At 44.6% G+C, this 22,028-nt stretch overlaps 19 non-coding genes across 19 annotated transcripts; all 19 read left to right on the plus strand.

The window, feature by feature from the left end:
* The first annotated feature begins 2,136 nt into the window (after positions 1 to 2,136).
* Positions 2,137 to 2,219, plus strand: trnal-cag (transfer RNA leucine (anticodon CAG)). Its single transcript has one exon. It is a non-coding gene; the product is annotated as a tRNA-Leu (tRNA).
* Positions 2,220 to 3,695: 1,476 nt separating this feature from the next.
* On the plus strand, positions 3,696 to 3,779 carry trnal-cag (transfer RNA leucine (anticodon CAG)). The gene has a single exon. It is a non-coding gene; the product is annotated as a tRNA-Leu (tRNA).
* A 1,003-nt stretch (positions 3,780 to 4,782) lies between these two features.
* On the plus strand, positions 4,783 to 4,853 carry trnag-gcc (transfer RNA glycine (anticodon GCC)). Its single transcript has one exon. It is a non-coding gene; the product is annotated as a tRNA-Gly (tRNA).
* Positions 4,854 to 5,267: 414 nt separating this feature from the next.
* trnal-cag (transfer RNA leucine (anticodon CAG)) lies at positions 5,268 to 5,350 on the plus strand. Its single transcript has one exon. It is a non-coding gene; the product is annotated as a tRNA-Leu (tRNA).
* A 1,476-nt stretch (positions 5,351 to 6,826) lies between these two features.
* trnal-cag (transfer RNA leucine (anticodon CAG)) lies at positions 6,827 to 6,909 on the plus strand. Its single transcript has one exon. It is a non-coding gene; the product is annotated as a tRNA-Leu (tRNA).
* A 1,002-nt stretch (positions 6,910 to 7,911) lies between these two features.
* Positions 7,912 to 7,982, plus strand: trnag-gcc (transfer RNA glycine (anticodon GCC)). Its single transcript has one exon. It is a non-coding gene; the product is annotated as a tRNA-Gly (tRNA).
* A 414-nt stretch (positions 7,983 to 8,396) lies between these two features.
* trnal-cag (transfer RNA leucine (anticodon CAG)) lies at positions 8,397 to 8,479 on the plus strand. Its single transcript has one exon. It is a non-coding gene; the product is annotated as a tRNA-Leu (tRNA).
* Positions 8,480 to 9,954: 1,475 nt separating this feature from the next.
* Positions 9,955 to 10,037, plus strand: trnal-cag (transfer RNA leucine (anticodon CAG)). Its single transcript has one exon. It is a non-coding gene; the product is annotated as a tRNA-Leu (tRNA).
* Positions 10,038 to 11,512: 1,475 nt separating this feature from the next.
* trnal-cag (transfer RNA leucine (anticodon CAG)) lies at positions 11,513 to 11,595 on the plus strand. Its single transcript has one exon. It is a non-coding gene; the product is annotated as a tRNA-Leu (tRNA).
* A 1,486-nt stretch (positions 11,596 to 13,081) lies between these two features.
* trnal-cag (transfer RNA leucine (anticodon CAG)) lies at positions 13,082 to 13,164 on the plus strand. Its single transcript has one exon. It is a non-coding gene; the product is annotated as a tRNA-Leu (tRNA).
* A 1,474-nt stretch (positions 13,165 to 14,638) lies between these two features.
* trnal-cag (transfer RNA leucine (anticodon CAG)) lies at positions 14,639 to 14,721 on the plus strand. Its single transcript has one exon. It is a non-coding gene; the product is annotated as a tRNA-Leu (tRNA).
* Positions 14,722 to 16,195: 1,474 nt separating this feature from the next.
* trnal-cag (transfer RNA leucine (anticodon CAG)) lies at positions 16,196 to 16,278 on the plus strand. The gene has a single exon. It is a non-coding gene; the product is annotated as a tRNA-Leu (tRNA).
* A 990-nt stretch (positions 16,279 to 17,268) lies between these two features.
* On the plus strand, positions 17,269 to 17,339 carry trnag-gcc (transfer RNA glycine (anticodon GCC)). Its single transcript has one exon. It is a non-coding gene; the product is annotated as a tRNA-Gly (tRNA).
* A 413-nt stretch (positions 17,340 to 17,752) lies between these two features.
* On the plus strand, positions 17,753 to 17,835 carry trnal-cag (transfer RNA leucine (anticodon CAG)). The gene has a single exon. It is a non-coding gene; the product is annotated as a tRNA-Leu (tRNA).
* Positions 17,836 to 18,825: 990 nt separating this feature from the next.
* On the plus strand, positions 18,826 to 18,896 carry trnag-gcc (transfer RNA glycine (anticodon GCC)). The gene has a single exon. It is a non-coding gene; the product is annotated as a tRNA-Gly (tRNA).
* Positions 18,897 to 19,309: 413 nt separating this feature from the next.
* Positions 19,310 to 19,392, plus strand: trnal-aag (transfer RNA leucine (anticodon AAG)). Its single transcript has one exon. It is a non-coding gene; the product is annotated as a tRNA-Leu (tRNA).
* A 990-nt stretch (positions 19,393 to 20,382) lies between these two features.
* On the plus strand, positions 20,383 to 20,453 carry trnag-gcc (transfer RNA glycine (anticodon GCC)). The gene has a single exon. It is a non-coding gene; the product is annotated as a tRNA-Gly (tRNA).
* A 414-nt stretch (positions 20,454 to 20,867) lies between these two features.
* On the plus strand, positions 20,868 to 20,950 carry trnal-aag (transfer RNA leucine (anticodon AAG)). The gene has a single exon. It is a non-coding gene; the product is annotated as a tRNA-Leu (tRNA).
* A 990-nt stretch (positions 20,951 to 21,940) lies between these two features.
* trnag-gcc (transfer RNA glycine (anticodon GCC)) lies at positions 21,941 to 22,011 on the plus strand. Its single transcript has one exon. It is a non-coding gene; the product is annotated as a tRNA-Gly (tRNA).
* The last annotated feature ends 17 nt before the right edge of the window (positions 22,012 to 22,028 follow it).

Raw genomic sequence — 22,028 nt, forward strand, 5'->3', positions numbered from 1 at the left:
TATTATTAGACTACAGCTGTCCTGGCGTCATTAACGATTATAGAGCAAATGAAGGCCGGTCTGTGAAATATTGTCTTAGATGAAACCGGTCCGTGGCGCAAAAAAGGTTGGGGACCACTGCACTGATGGATATTAATGTCTAGTCCAGCATAGACAAGGTTAACTTTGACACATGCTTTGTGTCATTCGGCCTGTCTCCACGCTTCTGTGTTAACCTGACCTCTACCATGTGTTTAAGGTGTCATACGAGGAATCAGCATCGCAACCATCCCTATGTCAAGAAGCCACCAAATGCCTTCATGTTGTTCTTGAAGGAGCAAAGGCCATATGTCCACCCTGACATCCAGCGCCAAGGGAGTGGTGTTGTGAATAAAGTTCTGGGACGGAAGGTAACAGACTTTTAGTTCTGTATATTTGAATTCTCAAACTTGCAAAGCCATCTCATTTCTTCATTATTTTGTTTAATGAGCTACATCACAAATGCTGCTACTGTCATCTAGAGACTCCAAACACATTTGCATATACTTTAAAATGTATGAGAAAGCGTAGATGGCTTTAACATGTTTAACAGGAATAAGAGCACGAGAGGAGCTGTGGTGTTTAGACCCAGTGGTGCTCACAACGCACCTTCAATGCAACTGGGCTTCCTCTATCAAAATGTGAAACCCATGGTCCAACCCATTCAACCTTGGTGTCAAGATGGACCTTGATTCTGAAATCAAAAAAGTGGATTGATCCGGATTTTAACAGGTTAACAATTTTATCCAAATTACCGCCTTGTATTTTTATTATGATTTTTTAAATGATTTTTAAAAACTCACACATGATTTTATTTCAACTTGTCTGGACTACAGTAATAGTACAATAATACTACAGTATACCACAGTAAATACCACTGTATCTTTCCTGAGCTTCTTTGTTTCTAAGGTGAGGATTCATACAGATCCAGCTGAGGTTAGCGCTGTGTTGGCCCTATCCCTGAGATGGCAAACAACTCCAACATATTTTGGGTTTTTCCACTTTTTTTTAGACATCTCATAAGACATTTCAGTAGTGTTGCTGTCCCTTTGCATTCTCTGACCTTACCAATGTCAGGTTTCAGTGGAAACTCGCGCCTGCCAGAAACTGTAGACATTCCCTCACCACAGCACTTGTGTCGGCCCTACCTGAGCCTCACCAGCAGTCTGTGGTTGAGGTGGATGCCATAGATGTAGAGGTTGGTCCATTCTCTCCTTACACTCCAGGAACGATTCCAGATTCCAGCCGTGTGCCTTCCTATCCCGTAAACTCTGCTGCTGAGGAAACGTATGATGTTGGAAAGAGGGAGTGTCCACCAGACTGGGAGAGTGTTTCCAGTAGATTCCAGGAGCACCATCTCAAGCCAAAACAAGAACCAATGCAGTCAGAGACTGCAACATCCCGCGACACCCCTGATTTCAAACTTTTACCCTAACCTACGAGCATAGGTCAAAGCAGTAGCTTTGATCTATGATCTTACTCACACTGGCCATCTCCCTCGTCCTTCTATCTTATCCAGTTCCTGAGTGTACAAAAGTTAACATTTGACCTTGACCTAGTTTTGTCAAGGTCAGGGTCATCATCTCAATTTCATCTCCTTTGCTACCCGAGTAATGTGTGATTTTTGTTTCATCTTTCTATCTGCAACAGTTGCGAAGATATTGGGTGTACATACAGACGGACAGAAAAATGGACTAATTGACAAACACACAAACGTTGACATTACAATACATCACCGCTTTGAAGCGGGAGTAACAAAGTATGCTTTAACCTTTTACTTTGATCTTTATTGTCCAATGAAGTCTGTGTAGGTTCTCAGTCATGCAGGTCATGGTTATCCAAAAGCTGTTTAAGTCAATCCACTGGACGTTAAGAATGTTCTTGAAGACGTTTTGTCTCTCATCCAAGAGACTTCTTCAGTTCAGAGGGACTCTGAACTGAAAGAACTCTGAACTTGGATTTGGATTGTCCAATGAAGAGAGAAATTAAACCAACTGTCTTTGATCCAGTGTGGCAAAATGACATTCATTCATTCATTCATTCATTCATTCATTCATTCATTCTTCTTCTTGGATGCTCCCCTTGATACATAACAATTTTAATACAATTAACTAAGTAGTCAGGATGGCCGAGCGGTCTAAGGCGCTGCGTTCAGGTCGCAGTCTCCCCTGGAGGCGTGGGTTCAAATCCCACTTCTGACAACTGCAGCTTTTCTCCATTGCTCACAGGTCAAAATTACACACAGCATCATGTGGTTAAGCAGAAAAGCTGTTCATTTTCACCCACCTGAGTTTCAGTACGCCATTGAGTGGACTTGACTTGCAAGTACAGTACATCATGGCAGTAAGAGAGGAGGATGAAGCCATGCACCCATCGTGAGAGGCCTGGGAGACCACGGGCAGCCAATCTAGGGCCTTAACCAGCTCCCTTGCGTTGGGAGTTTTCCAATGAATCTTTTTTGTGAGGCTTTGACTATAGACGACGATGTCCCCGAGGTCTTTGCCACGTTACCCTGATATACAATATGTTTGAACTATTTGCCACTGCAGTCTTCCGATGAGAGGTGAGGCTACCTGTCTTGATTTCACAAACATTCTGTGTCCCTGGGATGTTATTTTGACCCCCAGTCTTGTGATTACAATGTTTTGCAGTTAATCTAACTTTGACATGCCCAACCGAGTGTTTTTTGTCTTTCGCATGTCATTCACAAGATTTGCTCTTTTTTATTCCTGTCACGACAGTGGGCTACGCTACCAGCTCGGCTAGCTATCGGTTACCTCTTGGGTTATCAGCTGTGGCCCCCTTTTTGGATCATCGCCAGACAGTTTTCAGTGCTTTCCATTAGGTCCAAGGCTCTCACCGTCAAAAAAACAGCTATTGCATTGTCAAAGTTATGTTATTGTTCCTTTCCTATCGGCTCTGACACTTGTTCGCAATTGCAGAGATAGCAGTCACCAATAGTCAAGCTACATTACAACGTCAACGTGAATAACTTCCCAAAGATCTTATTCCAACTAAATGCAGTCAGAGTATTTTACTAAAACGTTGGATTGAGGACTAATCAGGGGATGATCAAACTCCAAAGATTTCAGTCTCTACAGACCATCAATTTCTATGCAAATGGTCATGACTATGTAGTTGTGGACTGATTTAGATGCGTTTTTGATTAGTCCATGTTATCAGGACTTTGAAGCATTGGTGGTTCAGTGGTAGAATTCACGCCTGCCACGCGGGAGGCTCGGGTTCGATTCCCGGCCAATGCAAAAGGCTTTTTGACTTAATGGTGTGGGACTGAAAAATAGCTCAACAAGTTGTAGTCTGAAGAAATGTGTTTGACGTGACCCATACTGGTACTTTAAACTTTGGCTTAGGTTGTCTCAAATTGTGGACGCAGCGCCGAAACCAACTATCCAATACACCCAAGAGAAACATTGAGAGTCTCTCAATATGCATACTTGTCTGTACTGGTCCATCACGTGAAATGCTCCTTTGGAGAAACGGTGTGGTCTTGTGGTGCCATTAGGTGATTGTCATCATGTCTTGCAGCAGAAACCAATGCCGTATGGTGGAACAGTTGAATTTCAGACTGGTGACTTGCATTACAGCTTGAGGATTGTACATTTACATTTACTATCGATGCGTCTTGGTTTGACGTAGGTGAACTTACCCAGCAAGTCGTCAGGATGGCCGAGCGGTCTAAGGCGCTGCGTTCAGGTCGCAGTCTCCCCATTGAGGCGTGGGTTCAAATCCCACTTCTGACAACTGCAGCTTTTCTCCACTGCTCACAGGTCAAAATTACACACAGCATCATGTGGTTAAGCAGAATAGCTGTCCATTTTCACCCACCTGAGTTTCAGTAAGCCATAAAACCAACAATTAAGTGAACTTGACTTGCAAGTACAGTACATCATGGCAGTAAGAGAGGAGGATGAAGCCATGCACCCATCGTGAGAGGCCTGGGAGACCACGGGCAGCCAATCTAGGGCCTTAACCAGCTCCCTTGCGTTGGGAGTTTTCCAATGAATCTTTTTTGTGAGGCTTTGACTATAGACGACGATGTCCCCGAGGTCTTTGCCACGTTACCCTGATAAACAATATGTTTGAACTATTTGCCACTGCAGTCTTCCGATGCGAGGTGAAGCTACCTGTCTTGATTTCACAAACATTCTGTGTCCCTGGGATGTTATTTTGACCCCCAGTCTTGTGATTACAAATTTTTTGCAGTTAATCTAACTTTGACATGCCCAACCGAGTGTTTTTGTCTTTCGCATGTCATTCACAAGATTTGCTCTTTTTTATTCCTGTCACGACAGTGGGCTGCGCTACCAGCTCGGCTAGCTATCGGTTACCTCCTGGGTTATCAGCTGTGGTCCCCTTTTTGGATCATCGCCAGACAGGTTTCAGTGCTTTCCATTAGGTCCAAGGCTCTCACCGTCAAAAACACAGCTATTGCATTGTCAAAGTTATGTTATTGTTCCTTTCCTATCGGCTCTGACACTTGTTTGCAATTGCAGAGATAGCAGTCACCAATAGTCAAGCTACATTACAACGTCAACGTGAATAACTTCCCAAAGATCTTATTCCAACTAAATGCAGTCAGAGTATTTTACTAAAACGTTGGATTGAGGACTAATCAGGGGATGATCAAACTCCAAAGATTTCAGTCTCTACAGACCATCAATTTCTATGCAAATGGTCATGACTATGTAGTTGTGGACTGATTTGGATGCGTTTTTCATTAGTCCATGTTATCAGGACTTTGAAGCATTGGTGGTTCAGTGGTAGAATTCTCGCCTGCCACGCGGGAGGCCTGGGTTCGATTCCCGGCCAATGCAAAAGGCCTTTTGACTTAATGGTGTGGGACTGAAAAATAGCTCAACAAGTTGTACTCTGAAGAAATGTGTTTGACGTGACCCATACTGGTACTTTAAACTTTGGCTTAGGTTGTCTCAAATTGTGGACGCAGCGCCGAAACCAACTATCCAATACACCCAAGAGAAACATTGGGAGTCTCTCAATATGCATACTTGTCTGTACTGGTCCATCACGTGAAATGCTCCTTTGGAGAAACGGTGTGGTCTTGTGGTGCCATTAGGTGATTGTCATCATCTCTTGCAGCAGAAACCCATGCCGTATGGTGAAACAGTTGAATTTCAGACTGGTGACTTGCATTACAGCTTGAGGATTGTACATTTAAATTTACTATCAATGCGTCTTGGTTTGACGTAGGTGAACTTACCCAGCAAGTCGTCAGGATGGCCGAGCGGTCTAAGGCGCTGCGTTCAGGTCGCAGTCTCCCCTGGAGGCGTGGGTTCAAATCCCACTTCTGACAACTGCAGCTTTTCTCCATTGCTCACAGGTCAAAATTACACACAGCATCATGTCGTTAAGCAGAAAAGCTGTTCATTTTCACCCACCTGAGTTTCAGTACGCCATTGAGTGAACTTGACTTGCAAGTACAGTACATCATGGCAGTAAGAGAGGAGGATGAAGCCATGCACCTATCGTGAGAGGCCTGGGAGACCACGGGCAGCCAATCTAGGGCCTTAACCAGCTCCCTTGCGTTGGGAGTTTTCCAATGAATCTTTTTTGTGAGGCTTTGACTATAGACGACGATGTCCCCGAGGTCTTTGCCACGTTACCCTGATAAACAATATGTTTGAACTATTTGCCACTGCAGTCTTCCGATGCGAGGTGAAGCTACCTGTCTTGATTTCACAAACATTCTGTGTCCCTGGGATGTTATTTTGACCCCCAGTCTTGTGATTACAATGTTTTGCAGTTAATCTAACTTTGACATGCCCAACCGAGTGTTTTTGTCTTTCGCATGTCATTCACAAGATTTGCTCTTTTTTATTCCTTTCACGACAGTGGGCTACGCTACCAGCTCGGCTAGCTATCGGTTACCTCTTGTGTTATAAGCTGTGGCCCCCTTTTTGGATCATCGCCAGACAGTTTTCAGCGCTTTCCATTAGGTCCAAGGCTCTCACCGTCAAAAACACAGCTATTGCATTGTCAAAGTTATGCTATTGTTCCTTTCCTATCGGCTCTGACACTTGTTCGCAATTGCAGAGATAGCAGTCACCAATAGTCAAGCTACATTACAACGTCAACGTGAATAACTTCCCAAAGATCTTATTCCAACTAAATGCAGTCAGAGTATTTTACTAAAACGTTGGATTGAGGACTAATCAGGGGATGATCAAACTCCAAAGATTTCAGTCTCTACAGACCATCAATTTCTATGCAAATGGTCATGACTATGTAGTTGTGGACTGATTTAGATGCGTTTTTTGATTAGTCCATGTTATCAGGACTTTGAAGCATTGGTGGTTCAGTGGTAGAATTCACGCCTGCCACGCGGGAGGCTCGGGTTCGATTCCCGGCCAATGCAAAAGGCTTTTTGACTTAATGGTGTGGGACTGAAAAATAGCTCAACAAGTTGTAGTCTGAAGAAATGTGTTTGACGTGACCCATACTGGTACTTTAAACTTTGGCTTAGGTTGTCTCAAATTGTGGACGCAGCGCCGAAACCAACTATCCAATACACCCAAGAGAAACATTGAGAGTCTCTCAATATGCATACTTGTCTGTACTGGTCCATCACGTGAAATGCTCCTTTGGAGAAACGGTGTGGTCTTGTGGTGCCATTAGGTGATTGTCATCATGTCTTGCAGCAGAAACCAATGCCGTATGGTGGAACAGTTGAATTTCAGACTGGTGACTTGCATTACAGCTTGAGGATTGTACATTTACATTTACTATCGATGCGTCCTGGTTTGACGTAGGTGAACTTACCCAGCAAGTCGTCAGGATGGCCGAGCGGTCTAAGGCGCTGCGTTCAGGTCGCAGTCTCCCCTGGAGGCGTGGGTTCAAATCCCACTTCTGACAACTGCAGCTTTTCTCCACTGCTCACAGGTCAAAATTACACACAGCATCATGTGGTTAAGCAGAATAGCTGTCCATTTTAACCCACCTGAGTTTCAGTAAGCCATAAAACCAACAATTGAGTGAACTTGACTTGCAAGTACAGTACATCATGGCAGTAAGAGAGGAGGATGAAGCCATGCACCCATCGTGAGAGGCCTGGGAGACCACGGGCAGCCAATCTAGGGCCTTAACCAGCACCCTTGCGTTGGGAGTTTTCCAATGAATCTTTTTTGTGAGGCTTTGACTATAGACGACGATGTCCCCGAGGTCTTTGCCACGTTACCCTGATAAACAATATGTTTGAACTATTTGCCACTGCAGTCTTCCGATGCAAGGTGAAGCTACCTGTCTTGATTTCACAAACATTCTGTGTCCCTGGGATGTTATTTTGACCCCCAGTCTTGTGATTACAATGTTTTGCAGTTAATCTAACTTTGACATGCCCAACCGAGTGTTTTTGTCTTTCGCATGTCATTCACAAGATTTGCTCTTTTTTATTCCTGTCACGACAGTGGGCTGCGCTACCAGCTCGGCTAGCTATCGGTTACCTCCTGGGTTATCAGCTGTGGTCCCCTTTTTGGATCATCGCCAGACAGGTTTCAGTGCTTTCCATTAGGTCCAAGGCTCTCACCGTCAAAAACACAGCTATTGCATTGTCAAAGTTATGTTATTGTTCCTTTCCTATCGGCTCTGACACTTGTTTGCAATTGCAGAGATAGCAGTCACCAATAGTCAAGCTACATTACAACGTCAACGTGAATAACTTCCCAAAGATCTTATTCCAACTAAATGCAGTCAGAGTATTTTACTAAAACGTTGGATTGAGGACTAATCAGGGGATGATCAAACTCCAAAGATTTCAGTCTCTACAGACCATCAATTTCTATGCAAATGGTCATGACTATGTAGTTGTGGACTGATTTGGATGCGTTTTTCATTAGTCCATGTTATCAGGACTTTGAAGCATTGGTGGTTCAGTGGTAGAATTCTCGCCTGCCACGCGGGAGGCCTGGGTTCGATTCCCGGCCAATGCAAAAGGCCTTTTGACTTAATGGTGTGGGACTGAAAAATAGCTCAACAAGTTGTACTCTGAAGAAATGTGTTTGACGTGACCCATACTGGTACTTTAAACTTTGGCTTAGGTTGTCTCAAATTGTGGACGCAGCGCCGAAACCAACTATCCAATACACCCAAGAGAAACATTGGGAGTCTCTCAATATGCATACTTGTCTGTACTGGTCCATCACGTGAAATGCTCCTTTGGAGAAACGGTGTGGTCTTGTGGTGCCATTAGGTGATTGTCATCATCTCTTGCAGCAGAAACCCATGCCGTATGGTGAAACAGTTGAATTTCAGACTGGTGACTTGCATTACAGCTTGAGGATTGTACATTTAAATTTACTATCAATGCGTCTTGGTTTGACGTAGGTGAACTTACCCAGCAAGTCGTCAGGATGGCCGAGCGGTCTAAGGCGCTGCGTTCAGGTCGCAGTCTCCCCTGGAGGCGTGGGTTCAAATCCCACTTCTGACAACTGCAGCTTTTCTCCATTGCTCACAGGTCAAAATTACACACAGCATCATGTCGTTAAGCAGAAAAGCTGTCCATTTTCACCCACCTGAGTTTCAGTACGCCATTGAGTGAACTTGACTTGCAAGTACAGTACATCATGGCAGTAAGAGAGGAGGATGAAGCCATGCACCCATCGTGAGAGGCCTGGGAGACCACGGGCAGCCAATCTAGGGCCTTAACCAGCTCCCTTGCGTTGGGAGTTTTCCAATGAATCTTTTTTGTGAGGCTTTGACTATAGACGACGATGTCCCCGAGGTCTTTGCCACGTTACCCTGATAAACAATATGTTTGAACTATTTGCCACTGCAGTCTTCCGATGCGAGGTGAAGCTACCTGTCTTGATTTCACAAACATTCTGTGTCCCTGGGATGTTATTTTGACCCCCAGTCTTGTGATTACAATGTTTTGCAGTTAATCTAACTTTGACATGCCCAACCGAGTGTTTTTGTCTTTCGCATGTCATTCACAAGATTTGCTCTTTTTTATTCCTGTCACGACAGTGGGCTACGCTACCAGCTCGGCTAGCTATCGGTTACCTCTTGGGTTATCAGCTGTGGCCCCCTTTTTGGATCATCGCCAGACAGTTTTCAGCGCTTTCCATTAGGTCCAAGGCTCTCACCGTCAAAAACACAGCTATTGCATTGTCAAAGTTATGCTATTGTTCCTTTCCTATCGGCTCTGACACTTGTTCGCAATTGCAGAGATAGCAGTCACCAATAGTCAAGCTACATTACAACGTCAACGTGAATAACTTCCCAAAGATCTTATTCCAACTAAATGCAGTCAGAGTATTTTACTAAAACGTTGGATTGAGGACTAATCAGGGGATGATCAAACTCCAAAGATTTCAGTCTCTACAGACCATCAATTTCTATGCAAATGGTCATGACTATGTAGTTGTGGACTGATTTAGATGCGTTTTTGATTAGTCCATGTTATCAGGACTTTGAAGCATTGGTGGTTCAGTGGTAGAATTCACGCCTGCCACGCGGGAGGCTAGGGTTCGATTACCGGCCAAAGCAAAAGGCTTTTTGACTTAATGGTGTGGGACTGAAAAATAGCTCAACAAGTTGTAGTCTGAAGAAATGTGTTTGACGTGACCCATACTGGTACTTTAAACTTTGGCTTAGGTTGTCTCAAATTGTGGACGCAGCGCCGAAACCAACTATCCAATACACCCAAGAGAAACATTGAGAGTCTCTCAATATGCATACTTGTCTGTACTGGTCCATCACGTGAAATGCTCCTTTGGAGAAACGGTGTGGTCTTGTGGTGCCATTAGGTGATTGTCATCATGTCTTGCAGCAGAAACCAATGCCGTATGGTGGAACAGTTGAATTTCAGACTGGTGACTTGCATTACAGCTTGAGGATTGTACATTTACATTTACTATCGATGCGTCCTGGTTTGACGTAGGTGAACTTACCCAGCAAGTCGTCAGGATGGCCGAGCGGTCTAAGGCGCTGCGTTCAGGTCGCAGTCTCCCCTGGAGGCGTGGGTTCAAATCCCACTTCTGACAACTGCAGCTTTTCTCCACTGCTCACAGGTCAAAATTACACACAGCATCATGTGGTTAAGCAGAAAAGCTGTCCATTTTCACCCACCTGAGTTTCAGTACGCCATTGAGTGAACTTGACTTGCAAGTACAGTACATCATGGCAGTAAGAGAGGAGGATGAAGCCATGCACCCATCGTGAGAGGCCTGGGAGACCACGGGCAGCCAATCTAGGGCCTTAACCAGCTCCCTTGCGTTGGGAGTTTTCCAATGAATCTTTTTTGTGAGGCTTTGACTATAGACGACGATGTCCCCGAGGTCTTTGCCACGTTACCCTGATAAACAATATGTTTGAACTATTTGCCACTGCAGTCTTCCGATGCGAGGTGAAGCTACCTGTCTTGATTTCACAAACATTCTGTGTCCCTGGGATGTTATTTTGACCCCCAGTCTTGTGATTACAATGTTTTGCAGTTAATCTAACTTTGACATGCCCAACCGAGTGTTTTTGTCTTTCGCATGTCATTCACAAGATTTGCTCTTTTTTATTCCTGTCACGACAGTGGGCTACGCTACCAGCTCGGCTAGCTATCGGTTACCTCTTGGGTTATCAGCTGTGGCCCCCTTTTTGGATCATCGCCAGACAGTTTTCAGCGCTTTCCATTAGGTCCAAGGCTCTCACCGTCAAAAACACAGCTATTGCATTGTCAAAGTTATGCTATTGTTCCTTTCCTATCGGCTCTGACACTTGTTCGCAATTGCAGAGATAGCAGTCACCAATAGTCAAGCTACATTACAACGTCAACGTGAATAACTTCCCAAAGATCTTATTCCAACTAAATGCAGTCAGAGTATTTTACTAAAACGTTGGATTGAGGACTAATCAGGGGATGATCAAACTCCAAAGATTTCAGTCTCTACAGACCATCAATTTCTATGCAAATGGTCATGACTATGTAGTTGTGGACTGATTTAGATGCGTTTTTGATTAGTCCATGTTATCAGGACTTTGAAGCATTGGTGGTTCAGTGGTAGAATTCACGCCTGCCACGCGGGAGGCTAGGGTTCGATTACCGGCCAAAGCAAAAGGCTTTTTGACTTAATGGTGTGGGACTGAAAAATAGCTCAACAAGTTGTAGTCTGAAGAAATGTGTTTGACGTGACCCATACTGGTACTTTAAACTTTGGCTTAGGTTGTCTCAAATTGTGGACGCAGCGCCGAAACCAACTATCCAATACACCCAAGAGAAACATTGAGAGTCTCTCAATATGCATACTTGTCTGTACTGGTCCATCACGTGAAATGCTCCTTTGGAGAAACGGTGTGGTCTTGTGGTGCCATTAGGTGATTGTCATCATGTCTTGCAGCAGAAACCAATGCCGTATGGTGGAACAGTTGAATTTCAGACTGGTGACTTGCATTACAGCTTGAGGATTGTACATTTACATTTACTATCGATGCGTCTTGGTTTGACGTAGGTGAACTTACACAGCAAGTCGTCAGGATGGCCGAGCGGTCTAAGGCGCTGCGTTCAGGTCGCAGTCTCCCCTGGAGGCGTGGGTTCAAATCCCACTTCTGACAACTGCAGCTTTTCTCCACTGCTCAGAGGTCAAAATTACACACAGCATCATGTGGTTAAGCAGAATAGCTGTCCATTTTCACCCACCTGAGTTTCAGTAAGCCATAGAGCCAACCATTGAGTGAACTTGACTTGCAAGTACAGTACATCATGGCAGTAAGAGAGGAGGATGAAGCCATGCACTCATCGTGAGAGGCCTGGGAGACCACGGGCAGCCAATCTAGGGCTTAACCAGCTCCCTTGCGTTGGGAGTTTTCCAATGAATCTTTTTTGTGAGGCTTTGACTATAGACGACGAGTTCCCCGAGGTCTTTGCCACGTTACCCTGATAAACAATATGTTTGAACTATTTGCCACTGCAGTCTTCCGATTAGAGGTGAAGCTACCTGTCTTGATTTCACAAACATTCTGTGTCCCTGGGATGTTATTTGGACCCCCAGTCTTGTGATTACAATGTTTTGCAGTTAATCTAACTTTGACATGCCCAACTGAGTGTTTTTGTCTTTCGCATGTCATTCACAAGATTTGCTCTTTTTTATTCCTGTCACGACAGTGGGCTACGCTACCAGCTCGGCTAGCTATCGGTTACCTCTTGGGTTATAAGCTGTGGCCCCCTTTTTGGATCATCGCCAGAAAGTTTTCAGTGCTTTCCATTAGGTCCAAGGCTCTCACCGTCAAAAACACAGCTATTGCATTGTCAAAGTTATGTTATTGTTCCTTTCCTATCGGCTCTGACACTTGTTCGCAATTGCAGAGATAGTAGTCACCAATAGTCAAGCTACATTACAACGTCAACGTGAATAACGTCCCAAACATCTTAATCCAACTAATTGCAGTCAGAGTATTTTACTAAAACGTTGGATTGAGGACTAATCAGGGGATGATCAAACTCCAAAGATTTCAGTCTCTACAGACCATCAATTTCTATGCAAATGGTCATGACTATGTAGTTCTTGACTGATTTGGATGCATTTTTGATTAGTCCATGTTATCAGGACTTTGAAGCATTGTTGGTTCAGTGGTAGAATTAAAGCCTGCCACGCGGGAGGCCCGGGTTCGATTCCCGGCCAATGCAAAAGGCCTTTTGACTTAATGGTGTGGGACTGAAAAATAGCTCAACAAGTTGTAGTCTGAAGAAATGTGTTTGACGTGACCCATACTGGTACTTTAAACTTTGGCTTAGGTTGTCTCAAATTGTGGACGCAGCGCCGAAACCAACTATCCAATACACCCAAGAGAAACATTGAGAGTCTCTCAATATGCATACTTGTCTGTACTGGTCCATCACGTGAAATGCTCCTTTGGAGAAACGGTGTGGTCTTGTGGTGCCATTAGGTGATTGTCATCATGTCTTGCAGCAGAAACCAATGCCGTATGGTGGAACAGTTGAATTTCAGACTGGTGACTTGCATTACAGCTTGAGGATTGTACATTTAAATTTACTATCAATGCGTCTTGGTTTGACGTAGGTGAACTTACCCAGCAAGTCGTCAGGATGGCCGAGCGGTCTAAGGCGCTGCGTTCAGGTCGCAGTCTCCCCTGGAGGCGTGGGTTCAAATCCCACTTCTGACAACTGCAGCTTTTCTCCACTGCTCACAGGTCAAAATTACACACAGCATCATGTGGTTAAGCAGAATAGCTGTCCATTTTCACCCACCTGAGTTTCAGTAAGCCATTGAGTGAACTTGACTTGCAAATACAGTACATCATGGCAGTAAGAGAGGAGGATGAAGCCATGCACCCATCGTGAGAGGCCTGGGAGACCACAGGCAGCCAATCTAGGGCCTTAACCAGCTCCCTTGCGTTAGGAGTTTTCCAATGAATCTTTTTTGTGAGGCTTTGACTATAGACGACGATGTCCCCAAGGTCTTTGCCACGTTACCCTGATAAACAATATGTTTGAACTATTTGCCACTGCAGTCTTGCAATGAGAAGTGAAGCTACCTGACTTGATTTTACAAACATTCTGTGTCCCTGGGATGTTATTTTGACCCCCGGTCTTGTGATGACAATGTTTTGCAGTTAATCTAACTTTGACATGCCCAACCGAGTGTTTTTGTCTTTCGCATGTCATTCACAAGATTTGCTCTTTTTTATTCCTGTCACGACAGTGGGCTGCGCTACCAGCTCGGCTAGCTATCGGTTACCTCCTGGGTTATCAGCTGTGGTCCCCTTTTTGGATCATCGCCAGATAGTTTTCAGTGCTTTCCATTAGGTCCAAGGCTCTCACCGTCAAAAACACAGCTATTGCATTGTCAAAGTTATGTTATTGTTCCTTTCCTATAGGCTCTGACACTTGTTTGCAATTGGAGAGATAGCAGTCACCAATAGTCAAGCTACATTACAACGTCAACGTGAATAACGTCCCAAACATCTTATTCCAACTAAATACAGTCAGAGTATTTTACTAAAACGTTGGATTGAGGACTAATCAGGGGATGATCAAACTCCAAAGATTTCAGTCTCTACAGACCATCAATTTCTATGCAAATGGTCATGACTATGTAGTTGTGGACTGATTTGGATGCGTTTTTCATTAGTCCATGTTATCAGGACTTTGAAGCATTGGTGGTTCAGTGGTAGAATTCTTTCCTGCCACGCGGGAGGCCTGGGTTCGATTCCCGGCCAATGCAAAAGGCCTTTTGACTTAATCGCGTGGGACTGAAAAATAGCTCAACAAGTTGTATTCTGAAGAAATGTGTTTGACGTGACCCATACTGGTACTTTAAAATTTGGCTTAGGTTGTCTCAAATTGTGGACGCAGCGCCGAAACCAACTATCCTATATACCCAAGAGAAACATTGAGAGTCTCTCAATATGCATACTTGTCTGTACTGGTCCATCACGTGAAATGCTCCTTTGGAGAAACGGTGTGGTCTTGTGGTGCCATTAGGTGATTGTCATCATCTCTTGCAGCAGAAACCCATGCCGTATGGTGGAACAGTTGAATTTCAGACTGGTGATTGCATTACAGCGTGAGGATTGTACATTTAAATTTACTATCGATGCGTCTTGGTTTGCCGTAGGTGAACTTACCCAGCAAGTCGTCAGGATGGCCGAGCGGTCTAAGGCGCTGCGTTCAGGTCGCAGTCTCCCCTGGAGGCGTGGGTTCAAATCCCACTTCTGACAACTGCAGCTTTTCTCCACTGCTCACAGGTCAAAATTACACACAGCATCATGTGGTTAAGCAGAATAGCTGTCCATTTTCACCCACCTGAGTTTCAGTAAGCCATTGAGTGAACTTGACTTGCAAGTACAGTACATCATGGCAGTAAGAGAGGAGGATGAAGCCATGCACCCATCGTGAGAGGCCTAGGAGACCACGGGCAGCCAATGTAGGGACTTAACCAGCTCCCTTGCGTTAGGAGTTTTCCAATGAATCTTTTTTGTGAGGCTTTGACTATAGACGACGATGTCCCCGAGGTCTTTGCCACGTTACCCTGATAAACAATATGTTTGAACTATTTGCCACTGCAGTCTTCCGATGAGAGGTGAAGCTACCTGTCTTGATTTCACAAACATTCTGTGTCCCTGGGATGTTATTTTGACCCCCAGTCTTGTGATGACAATGTTTTGCAGTTAATCTAACTTTGACATGCCCAACCGAGTGTTTTTGTCTTTCGCATGTCATTCACAAGATTTGCTCTTTTTTATTCCTGTCACGACAGTGGGCTGCGCTACCAGCTCGGCTAGCTATCGGTTACCTCCTGGATTATTAGCTGTGGTCCCCTTTTTGAATCATCGCCACACAGTTTTCAGTGCTTTCCATTAGGTCCAAGGCTCTCACCGTCAAAAACACAGCTATTGCATTGTCAAAGTTATGTTATTGTTCCTTTCCTATAGGCTCTGACACTTGTTTGCAATTGCAGAGATAGCAGTCACCGATAGTCAAGCTACATTACAACGTCAACGTGAATAACGTCCCAAACATCTTATTCCAACTAAATACAGTCAGAGTATTTTACTAAAACTTTGGATTGAGGACTAATCAGGGGATGATCAAACTCCAAAGATTTCAGTCTCTACAGACCATCAATTTCTATGCAAATGGTCATGACTATGTAGTTGTTGACTGATTTGGGTGCATTTTTGATTAGTCCATGTTATCAGGACTTTGAAGCATTGGTGGTTCAGTGGTAGATTTCTCGCCTGCCACGCGGGAGGCCAGGGTTCGATTCCCGGCCAATGCAAAAGGCCTTTTGACTTAATCGTGTGGGACTGAAAAATAGCTCAACAAGTTGTATTCTGAAGAAATGTGTTTGACGTGACCCATACTGGTACTTTAAACTTTGGCTTAGGTTGTCTCAAATTGTGGACTCACGCCGAAACCAACTATCCTATACACCCAAGAGAAACATTGAGAGTCTCTCAATATGCATACTTGTCTGTACTGGTCCATCACGTGAAATGCTCCTTTGGAGAAACGGTGTGGTCTTGTGGTGCCATTAGGTGATTGTCATCATGTCTTGCAGCAGAAACCCATGCCGTATGGTGGAACAGTTGAACTTCAGACTGGTGACTTGCATTACAGCTTGAGGATTGCACATATAAATTTACTATTGATGCGTCTTGGTTTGACATAGGTGAACTTACCCAGCTAGTCATCAGGATGGCCGAGCGGTCTAAGGCGCTGCGTTCAGGTCGCAGTCTCCCCTGGAGGCGTGGGTTCAAATCCCACTTCTGACAACTGCAGCTTTTCTCCACTGCTCACAGGTCAAAATCACACACAGCATCATGTGGTTAAGCAGAATAGCTGTCCATTTTCACCCACCTGAGTTTCAGTAAGCCATTGAGTGAACTTGACTTGCAAGTACAGTACATCATGGCAGTAAGAGAGGAGGATGAAGCCATGCACCCATCGTGAGAGGCCTGGGAGACCACGGGCAGCCAATGTAGGGCCTTAACCAGCTCCCTTGCGTTAGGAGTTTTCCAATGAATCTTTTTTGTGAGGCTTTGACTATAGACGACGATGTCCCCGAGGTCTTTGCCACGTTACCCTGATAAACAATATGTTTGAATTATTTGCCACTGCAGTCTTCCGATTAGAGGTGAAGCTACCTGTCTTGATTTCACAAACATTCTGTGTCCCTGGGATGTTATTTTGACCCCCAGTCTTGTGATTACAATGTTTTGCAGTTAATCTAACTTTGACATGCCCAACCGAGTGTTTTTGTCTTTCGCATGTCATTCACAAGATTTGCTCTTTTTTATTCCTGTCACGACAGTGGGCTGCGCTACCAGCTCGGCTAGCTATCGGTTACCTCTTGGGTTATCAGCTGTGGCCCCCTTTTTGGATCATCGCCAGACAGTTTTCAGTGCTTTCCATTAGGTCCAAGGCTCTCACCGTCAAAAACACAGCTATTGTATTGTCAAAGTTATGTTATTGTTCCTTTCCTATCGGCTCTGACACTTGTTCGCAATTGCAGAGATAGCAGTCACCAATAGTCAAGCTACATTACAACGTCAACGTGAATAACGTCCCATACATCTTATTCCAACTAAATGCAGTCAGAGTATTTTACTAAAACTTTGGATTGAGGACTAATCAGGGGATGATCAAACTCCAAAGATTTCAGTCTCTACAGACCATCAATTTCTATGCAAATGGTCATGACTATGTAGTTGTGGACTGATTTGGATGCGTTTTTGATTAGTCCATGTTATCAGGACTTTGAAGCATTGGTGGTTCAGTGGTAGAATTCTCGCCTGCCACGCGGGAGCCCCGGGTTCGATTCCCGGCCAATGCAAAAGGCCTTTTGACTTAATGGTGTGGGACTGAAAAATAGCTCAATAAGTTGTACTCTGAAGAAATGTGTTTGACGTGACCCATACTGGTACTTTAAACTTTGGCTTAGGTTGTCTCAAATTGTGGACGCAGCGCAGAAACCAACTATCCAATACACCCAAGAGAAACATTGGTTGTCTCTCAATATGCATACTTGTCTGTACTGGTCCATCACGTGAAATGCTCCTTTGGAGAAACGGTGTGGTCTTGTGGTGCCATTAGGTGATTGTCATCATCTCTTGCAGCAGAAACCCATGCCGTATGGTGGAACAGTTGAATTTCAGACTGGTGATTGCATTACAGCGTGAGGATTGTACATTTAAATTTACTATCGATGCGTCTTGGTTTGACGTAGGTGAACTTACCCAGCAAGTCGTCAGGATGGCCGAGCGGTCTAAGGCGCTGCGTTCAGGTAGCAGTCTCCCCTGGAGGCGTGGGTTCAAATCCCACTTCTGACAACTGCAGCTTTTCTCCACTGCTCACAGGTCAAAATTACACACAGCATCATGTGGTTAAGCAGAATAGCTGTCCAATTTCACCCACCTGAGTTTCAGTAAGCCATTGAGTGAACTTGACTTGCAAGTACAGTACATCATGGCAGTAAGAGAGGAGGATGAAGCCATGCACCCATCGTGAGAGGCCTAGGAGACCACGGGCAGCCAATGTAGGGACTTAACCAGCTCCCTTGCGTTAGGAGTTTTCCAATGAATCTTTTTTTTGAGGCTTTGACTATAGACGACGATGTCCCCGAGGTCTTTGCCACGTTACCCTGATAAACAATATGTTTGAACTATTTGCCACTGCAGTCTTCCGATGAGAGGTGAAGCTACCTGTCTTGATTTCACAAACATTCTGTGTCCCTGGGATGTTATTTTGACCCCCAGTCTTGTGATGACAATGTTTTGCAGTTAATCTAACTTTGACATGCCTGACCGAGTGTTTTTGTCTTTCGCATGTCATTCACAAGATTTGCTCTTTTTTATTCCTGTCACGACAGTGGGCTGCGCTACCAGCTCGGCTAGCTATCGGTTACCTCCTGGATTATTAGCTGTGGTCCCCTTTTTGAATCATCGCCACACAGTTTTCAGTGCTTTCCATTAGGTCCAAGGCTCTCACCGTCAAAAACACAGCTATTGCATTGTCAAAGTTATGTTATTGTTCCTTTCCTATAGGCTCTGACACTTGTTTGCAATTGCAGAGATAGCAGTCACCGATAGTCAAGCTACATTACAACGTCAACGTGAATAACGTCCCAAACATCTTATTCCAACTAAATACAGTCAGAGTATTTTACTAAAACTTTGGATTGAGGACTAATCAGGGGATGATCAAACTCCAAAGATTTCAGTGTCTACAGACCATCAATTTCTATGCAAATGGTCATGACTATGTAGTTGTGGACTGATTTGGGTGCATTTTTGATTAGTCCATGTTATCAGGACTTTGAAGCATTGGTGGTTCAGTGGTAGAATTCTCGCCTGCCACGCGGGAGGCCTGGGTTCGATTCCCGGCCAATGCAAAAGGCCTTTTGACTTAATGGTGTGGGACTGAAAAATAGCTCAACAAGTTGTAGTCTGAAGAAATGTGTTTGACGTGACCCATACTAGTACTTTAAACATTGGCTTAGGTTGTCTCAAATTGTGGACTCACGCCGAAACCAACTATCCTATACACCCAAGAGAAACATTGAGAGTCTCTCAATATGCATACTTGTCTGTACTAGTCCATCACGTGAAATGCTCCTTTGGAGAAACGGTGTGGTCTTGTGGTGCCATTAGGTGATTGTCATCATGTCTTGCAGCAGAAACCCATGCCGTATGGTGGAACAGTTGAACTTCAGACTGGTGACTTGCATTACAGCTTGAGGATTGCACATATAAATTTACTATCGATGCGTCTTGGTTTGACATAGGTGAACTTACCCAGCTAGTCGTCAGGATGGCCGAGCGGTCTAAGGCGCTGCGTTAAGGTCGCAGTCTCCCCTGGAGGCGTGGGTTCAAATCCCACTTCTGACAACTGCAGCTTTTCTCCATTGCTCACAGGTCAAAATTACACACAGCATCATGTCGTTAAGCAGAAAAGCTGTCCATTTTCACCCACCTGAGTTTCAGTACGCCATTGAGTGAACTTGACTTGCAAGTACAGTACATCATGGCAGTAAGAGAGGAGGATGAAGCCATGCACCCATCGTGAGAGGCCTGGGAGACCACGGGCAGCCAATGTAGGGCCTTAACCAGCTCCCTTGCGTTGGGAGTTTTCCAATGAATCTTTTTTGTGAGGCTTTGACTATAGACGACGATGTCCCCGAGGTCTTTGCCACGTTACCCTGATAAACAATATGTTTGAATTATTTGCCACTGCAGTCTTCCGATGAGAGGTGAAGCTACCTGTCTTGATTTCACAAACATTCTGTGTCCCTGGGATGTTATTTTGACCCCCAGTCTTGTGATTACAATGTTTTGCAGTTAATCTAACTTTGACATGCCCAACCGAGTGTTTTTGTCTTTCGCATGTCATTCACAAGATTTGCTCTTTTTTATTCCTGTCACGACAGTGGGCTGCGCTACCAGCTCGGCTAGCTATCGGTTACCTCTTGGGTTATCAGCTGTGGCCCCCTTTTTGGATCATCGCCAGACAGTTTTCAGTGCTTTCCATTAGGTCCAAGGCTCTCACCGTCAAAAACACAGCTATTGTATTGTCAAAGTTATGTTATTGTTCCTTTCCTATCGGCTCTGACACTTGTTCGCAATTGCAGAGATAGCAGTCACCAATAGTCAAGCTACATTACAACGTCAACGTGAATAACGTCCCATACATCTTATTCCAACTAAATGCAGTCAGAGTATTTTACTAAAACTTTGGATTGAGGACTAATCAGGGGATGATCAAACTCCAAAGATTTCAGTCCCTACAGACCATCAATTTCTATGCAAATGGTCATGACTATGTAGTTGTGGACTGATTTGGATGCGTTTTTGATTAGTCCATGTTATCAGGACTTTGAAGCATTGGTGGTTCAGTGGTAGAATTCTCGCCTGCCACGCGGGAGGCCCGGGTTCGATTCCCGGCCAATGCAAAAGGCCTTTTGACTTAATGGTGTGGGACTGAAAAATAGCTCAATAAGTTGTACTCTGAAGAAATGTGTTTGACGTGACCCATACTGGTACTTTAAACTTTGGCTTAGGTTGTCTCAAATTGTGGACGCAGCGCAGAAACCAACTATCCAATACACCCAAGAGAAACATTGGTTGTCTCTCAATATGCATACTTGTCTGTACTGGTCCATCACGTGAAATGCTCCTTTGGAGAAACGGTGTGGTCTTGTGGTGCCATTAGGTGATTGTCATCATGTCTTGCAGCAGAAACCCATGCCGTATGGTGGAACAGTTGAACTTCAGACTGGTGACTTGCATTACAGCTTGAGGATTGCACATATAAATTTACTATTGATGCGTCTTGGTTTGACATAGGTGAACTTACCCAGCTAGTCGTCAGGATGGCCGAGAGGTCTAAGGCGCTGCGTTAAGGTCGCAGTCTCCCCTGGAGGCGTGGGTTCAAATCCCACTTCTGACAACTGCAGCTTTTCTCCACTGCTCACAGGTCAAAATCACACACAGCATCATGTTGTTAAGCAGAATAGCTGTCCATTTTCACCCACCTGAGTTTCAGTAAGCCATTGAGTGAACTTGACTTGCAAGTACAGTACATCATGGCAGTAAGAGAGGAGGATGAAGCCATGCACCCATCGTGAGAGGCCTGGGAGACCACGGGCAGCCAATGTAGGGCCTTAACCAGCTCCCTTGCGTTGGGAGATTTCCAATGAAACTTTTTTGTGAGGCTTTGACTCTAGACGACGATGTCCCCGAGGTCTTTGCCACGTTACCCTGATAAACAATATGTTTGAACTATTTGCCACTGCAGTCTTGCAATGAGAAGTGAAGCTACCTGTCTTGAATTCACAAACATTCTGTGTCCCTGGGATGTTATTTTGACCCCCGGTCTTGTGATGACAATGTTTTGCAGTTAATCTAACTTTGACATGCCTGACCGAGTGTTTTTGTCTTTCGCATGTCATTCACAAGATTTGCTCTTTTTTATTCCTGTCACGACGGTGGGCTGCGCTACCAGCTCGGCTAGCTATCGGTTACCTCCTGAATTATTAGCTGTGGTCCCCTTTTTGGATCATCGCCACACAGTTTTCAGTGCTTTCCATTAGGTCCAAGGCTCTCACCGTCAAAAACACAGCTATTGCATTGTCAAAGTTATGTTATTGTTCCTTTCCTATAGGCTCTGACACTTGTTTGCAATTGCAGAGATAGCAGTCACCGATAGTCAAGCTACATTACAACGTCAACGTGAATAACGTCCCAAACATCTTATTCCAACTAAATACAGTCAGAGTATTTTACTAAAACTTTAGATTGAGGACTAATCAGGGGATGATCAAACTCCAAAGATTTCAGTGTCTAAAGACCATCAATTTCTATGCAAATGGTCATGACTATGTAGTTGTGGACTGATTTGGGTGCATTTTTGATTAGTCCATGTTATCAGGACTTTGAAGCATTGGTGGTTCAGTGGTAGAATTCTCGCCTGCCACGCGGGAGGCCTGGGTTCGATTCCCGGCCAATGCAAAAGGCCTTTTGACTTA

The sequence above is a fragment of the Antennarius striatus genome, chromosome 22, assembly GCF_040054535.1.
Source record: "Antennarius striatus isolate MH-2024 chromosome 22, ASM4005453v1, whole genome shotgun sequence".
In the NCBI taxonomy this organism is placed as follows: Eukaryota; Metazoa; Chordata; class Actinopteri; order Lophiiformes; family Antennariidae; genus Antennarius; species Antennarius striatus.